Raw genomic sequence first — 6,238 nt, forward strand, 5'->3', positions numbered from 1 at the left:
AGCCAAGGCTTACACTGCCAGCAGTGGCAGCAGCAGAGGTGTGATGGGGCATTGCCTTCCCCTGATTGCTGGGTCGCCTCCCACCCCTGAGGGCTCCCGGACTGTGAGAGGGGACAGGCTGGGCTGAGGGACCCCCCTCCAGTGCATAAATTTTCATACACCGGGTCTCTAGTCTATAATAATAAATGTGTAATATGCTAATTAGACCAGACAGCTGAATGACCTCTGGACATCATTCTGGACGTCCTTCTGGATGAAGCCACGACAGTGGGGGCTGAGGCAGAGGTGGTTAGGGTGATCAGGCAGGCAGGCGAGGGGTTAGGGGCAATCAGACAGGCAGGCAGGTGAGCAGTTAGGAGTCAGCGGTCCTGATTGCAAGAGGGATGTCTGACTGCCGGTTTAGGCCTGGATCCCTGTGGGGCTTGCCTGTGCCTCAGGCCAGCCCTGGGTAGCTGGGCAGCCAACATCTGAGGCTTGCCTGCACCTCGGGCCAGCCCTGGGTGGCTGGGGGACTGAGGGGACTGGGGGACTCTGGAGGCAGGTGCGTGGAATGGCTGGGCCCAGTGGGGCTGAGGGGACTGGGCACCACCATCTTGTGGCTGTGAGTGCCACTGAACTTTTCAAGAATCTCCTGGCCTTCCTAGCATCACTCTGTGGAAACTGGGGCTCAAGAATGGGCCCAAATGCTGATACTCTGGCGACTCCTCTTACTGAGTAATGAACTGTCTTTGTGTTTGAACCAAGAGTGGTGTTTTCTGCTGGCATCCATAAAAAGGCAACAGATTAATTTGCCAGGCTGGAAGTATAAACTCTGACACCATCACAGTTTTTGACAGGAAGGACATAGAAGGGGCATTTGGATCATCTAGAGCTACTTTAGATATTTTGCCACAATAGCTTTCAGCTTGGTGGCACTTATAAGACACTGCGAAATTTTTTCGTGGGTTATATAAGTTAATCCTTACAAATTCCATTAGAATTCCCTTTTAATAGCTGAACAACAGGGAAGCCACTTGACCAACATCTGACATTAATTAGTGCCTGAGACTAGATTGAGATATGAGTCTCTTGGTTGATCACAGAGCTGCAGCTGTAGTGTTTCCTGCTATTGTTTCAAAAATGTGGTTTATAGACTGATGCCAGTGCCTGAGGAGTGTGTACAAGGAGAAATGACACAAGTGTTCATCAAGGGAACCAAGAAGAAAGAAAACAATATGGTGAGATTTTCATTCAGCTAAATATATTCCGTTTACATGGCTAGCTTTATTCTGAGAACCAGTCCTCCCTTTTGGAGGAAAAGAGGATGTTTTCATATCCTTTTGTTAAAGAATTGAAAGTGATAGTAAATTATGGTTTTGTTTGAGAAGTATTAAATATCCTTCCTTGAAAACATAAATGGCTAGCATTCCAACATTTGTCCTTTTTTCTTCTTCTTATCTATGGAATCTTAAATCCATATCTAGAATTTAAGTAAATGTCATTGTGGAGAACATATTGCTTCCTAAATGGGTTCATGGTCAGTTCATGCCTCTGGGTGATTAAGTATGTCAGTGTGTTGGTGTGGAAATGTGCTTGTCCTTGTGTTTGTGGAGTGCAGGCACATTTGCAGTGAACTGTCTTTGAAAGACTAAACATAGAACTTTCATTATGATCTCTCCTTGCTGGCTTTGATAATATTTGAGATCTCAACAGCTACCCCAGGGCCTGACATATAATAGGCACTGAGTAAAGATGTGTCAACTGAGTGAATAAGTTGATGAACAGCCCTAGCTGGTTTGGCTCAGTGGATAGAGCATTGGCCTGCGGACTGAAGGGTCCCGGGTTCGATTCCAGTCAAGGGCACATGCCTGGTTGTGGGCTCCATCCCCAGTGGGAGGCATGCAGAAGGCAGCCGATCAATGATTCTCTCATCATTGATGTTTCTATCCCTCTCTCCCTATCCCTTCCTCTCTGAAATCAATAAAAAAATAAAAAAATAAAAAAATAAGTTGATGAACAGATGTATTAATGAACTTTGAGGGTTTTTTACTGTTTTGGAAATTCAGTGGTACATGTGGTTGGACAATCCTACTCCTTCCATAGCAGTAGGCTTGCTTGATCCAGAACACCATTCCATTCTTCAAAGAAGAAAAAAAGAAATAAGTGGCATATATCACCTGACACACAGATAAATAACATTTGATTTTTTTAATACGTGATCATCTGTTCAGGGTAGCGAAAAACTCCATCATTCTTCTGAAAGATCCAAACAGACAGTTACCTGCCTTGTGAACAGATAAATCACTGCCTGAACTATGCTTTCCCCATTGAAGGAAGCAGGGCTGTGTGTTAGCTCCTAAGAAAAGACAGAGACTTTGGGGTGTTTTGTGGTTGTTGTTGATGATTTACATTTTTTCTTATATGGTTTTAACATGTTTAAAATATTTTCTACTTCTTAGCCACTTAAAAATAACACTGAATTTATGATCTCTTGAATTGTGCCAATGTATTAAAAAGATGATGTTTAGTGTGCCGAGAATCGTTAAATTTACTGAGTGTGAGAGCTGACATGTTTACTGCATCTAAAACCTTTCGATAAGTTGAATAATTATAATTTCCTTCTGTTTTATGGTATCCTTTCATTTTCCTTTAAACTGCCTCAGAACTGGTGATTAACAGGTTATTTTTGTATAACCAGGAAGTCATTTGTTCCCTGGTCTTCTTCTTTCTACAGACTGATTTGATTAGTGTTTGCAATGTCCTAGCTTATCACCATGGAAATACTGTAATGTGGCAAATATACAGCAAACAAAATTGGAAGGGAATAATTGGAACAGAAGAAGGATTGTGGCTGGAAGCAAATCCTAGTTTCCCATCTTCCCAGGAAGTCTGGCTGGAACATATGTCTTTTAGTCCTACACAGTATTGTGCGTAGGTAGCCTTTCCGTTGTAGAACCCCCTTCATGATTTCCCCTCTTCATCACCATAGACAAATTCCTTTTTCTCACATACTATGACTTTGTTTAATTACTTTCTCATATGATGTTTGTGTCATTTATATTCAAGGCAACTATTGAGTATTCAGGAATAAGCCTGGGAAGACTTGATACTCTGCTGAGTTAATGAGGTGAATGGGCAAAGGGACAGGTTGAGACAACACATGAGGAGTTTTAGCCTTAGTTCCACCACTTGTGACTCTCAATTTATTTATTTGTGAAAGGGACACAAGAACAACAGTTCACCTATCTTATAGGAATGCTGTAAGAACTGAGAAAATATATTTTAAAAGTACCTTGGTAGATCATCTTCCTTTCCTGCTGATAGCACTCACAAACATGGTGAATGTTCCTAAAACCCACCAAACTTTCTATAAGAAGTGAGGCAAGCATCAACCCCACAAAGCAACACAGTACAAGAAGGGCAAGGCTTCTCTGTGTGCACAGGGAAAGCAGTGTTATGACAGGCAGCAGAGTGGCTATGGCGGGCAGACTAAGCCGATTTTCCGGGGGAAAAAGGCTAAAACTACAAAAAAGATTGTGCTAAGGCTTGAGTGCGTTGAGCTTAACTGCAGACCTAAGAGAATGCTGGCTATTAAGAGGTGCAAGCATTTTGAACTGGGAGGAGATAAGAAGAGAAAGGGTCAAGTGATCCAGTTCTAAGCTTCATATTTTGTTTTATTATATGACAACTAGAGGCCCGGTGCATGAAATTTGTGCATGGGAGGGGGTACCCTCAACCCAGCCTGCACCCTCTCTAATCCGGGACCCCTTGGGGGATGTCTGACTGCCAGTTTAGGCCTGATCTCACAATCCGGGACCACTGGCTCCTGACTGCTCACCTGCCTGCCTGTCTGATCACCCCTAACTGCCCCCCCTGCTGACCTGGTCACCCCCAACTGCACCCCCACTGGCCTAGTAGCCCCCAACTGCCCCCCCCCATCGGCCTGGTCACCCCACACAGTCTGTTTGGTCATTCGTTCGGTTGCGATGGTCGCTTAGGCTTTTATATATAGAGATAAAATCTTGATATGTTAAAAAAAAAAGTACCTTGGTAAACAAAAAGCAAAACAAACTACTGTATAGTAATCTTAAGCGTCCAAAAACTGATTGATCTTTATTGTTCTCATTACATTTGTCCTTAATGAATCATAATATACCTGTCCTCTAATCACATCCCCATAAAGTATATTGACAGGCCAGGTTTTACAGGAATTATATGATCTTGATGCTTTAAAACATGAATTATACAAGGTCCTGGAAAGAAGAGTGCTGATGGTAATTTGATTGTGGCAGAAAGATGTATTGGATGAATGAATAGGACATTTTCAGCTCTACTCTTTGAGACAGTAGAAACAATAGCATCCTAGCACCCAGCTCTCATATGCCCTGAATGTCCTACTGAGCTCCTTCACATCAGGAGTGGGCACATTGTGACTTTTTCTATGGGTTCTACGTATGAAAACAAAACAAAACAAAAAAAAACCACAAAAACTAAGTCTCTTTATTAGGAAACAAATGGTCCAAATTACAAGCTCCTGTAGGTTTAAACACACAGAAGCAATCTAATTTCAAAAGGACTCTAAAGACACATTTCTCTTTAGTGAGTGGACACAAGATGTAATTATTAAACTCATAAACTAGCTATGATTTGGAAGATAGTTCAAGAGCGTAGAGCTCTGTACTCAAGCTCAGTTAGAACAGGGAGTATTTGAGCCAGTCTACAAATGAGAGCGTTGCTTGATGTGATCTTTCTCCTGGTCCTCTTTGCCTCCCTTCCCCCAGTTATACTCCTTTCTCCTCTTTCCCCTTTTTGCCTCATTTTCCTTCCTTTACTTCCCTTTCTCTGTCTTTTATTTATTTGTTTGTTTGTTTGTTTGTTTGTTTTAATTAGAGTTGAGGTACAGTATAGTTTCAGGTGCGCAACTCAGTGATTGAACATTTATATAAGTTACAAAGTAATCATCCCGATAAATCCAGTACCATCTAACACCATACAGTTATCACAATATTAGTGGCCATATTTCCTATGCTGTACTTTACGTCCCTATGACTATTCTGTACCTGACAATTTGTACATCTTTTTTTTTTTTAAATTCTTGTTTTTGAAAGTATTACATATGTCCCCTTTACCCCCATTGTCCTCTGCCAGCCCGTCTCTGCCCTCCAGCTCAGGCCTTCACCCCCCTATTTTCTGAGTCCATTGGTTATGCTTATATGAATAGAACTTATTTGGTTGATCTCTTACCAACACACACACACCCCTGGCCCCCTCACCCATCCTCCCCTGCCTTCTCTCTGAGGTTTGATGGTCTGTTTGATGCTTCTATGTCTCTGGATCTGTTTTTGTTCATCAGATTATATTGTTCATTATATTCCACAAATGAGTGAGTTCATGTGATACTTATCTTTCTCTGACTGGCTTATTTTGCTTAGCATAATGCTCTTTGGGTTTCCATGTTGTTGCCCCTTTCTCTTTCTTGCCCTGCATTATCCAAATTGATCATCCAGACTCTTGCAGTCCTAATTATGCAGACAAACATGCTCTTTGTTTTGTTCTAAATAGTGTCTTCTTCTTAATCTGACTTAAATTCATCAGCTAATTTTGCCACACCATTTCACTTTGGCTTTTTAGACCTTGTTATGGTTGAATTGTGTTCCCTTAAAAAAAGATTAGTTGAAGTCCTAATCCCAGTACCTCATAATGTGACTGAATTTGAGAGCAGGGTCACTGTAGATGTAATTAGTTATAACAAGAATGCTATCTGAAGAGGCATGCACCCACACAGAGCAAAGACTAAGTGGAGCCACAAGGAGAATGCCCTTCTTCCAGGCGGACACTGGAGTTATGTTGCCACAAACCTAGGAAAGTCAAAGATTGCCAGAAAACTCTCAGAAGCTAAGGAAGAGGCATGAAGCAGATCCTCTCTCAAAGCCCTAGAAAGAACTAATCATCAACACCTTGATTTTAACTTCTAGCCTCCAGAACTGTGAAACAATACATTTCTGTTGTCCTAAGCCTCCCACAAAGTTTGTGGTACTTTGTTACCACAGTCCTAGCAAATACAGACCTGAATCATAATTTTACTTTATCTTTTTATTTTTTTTAATTTATTGGGGCAACATTGGTTAATAAAATTATATAGGTTTCAGGTGTTCAATTCTATAACACATAATTTGTACATTATATTGTGTGTTCACCATCCCAGGTCAATTCTCCTTCCATCACCATTTATCCCCCTTTTACTCTCTTCTACCTGTCC

At 41.6% G+C, this 6,238-nt stretch overlaps 1 pseudogene; it reads left to right on the top strand.

The window, feature by feature from the left end:
- Window positions 1-3,314: 3,314 nt before the first annotated feature.
- LOC114231551 (60S ribosomal protein L36a-like) lies at window positions 3,315-3,638 on the top strand (annotated as a pseudogene).
- Window positions 3,639-6,238: the final 2,600 nt, after the last annotated feature.

This window comes from Eptesicus fuscus, chromosome 6 (assembly GCF_027574615.1).
Source record: "Eptesicus fuscus isolate TK198812 chromosome 6, DD_ASM_mEF_20220401, whole genome shotgun sequence".
Lineage (NCBI taxonomy): Eukaryota > Metazoa > Chordata > Mammalia > Chiroptera > Vespertilionidae > Eptesicus > Eptesicus fuscus.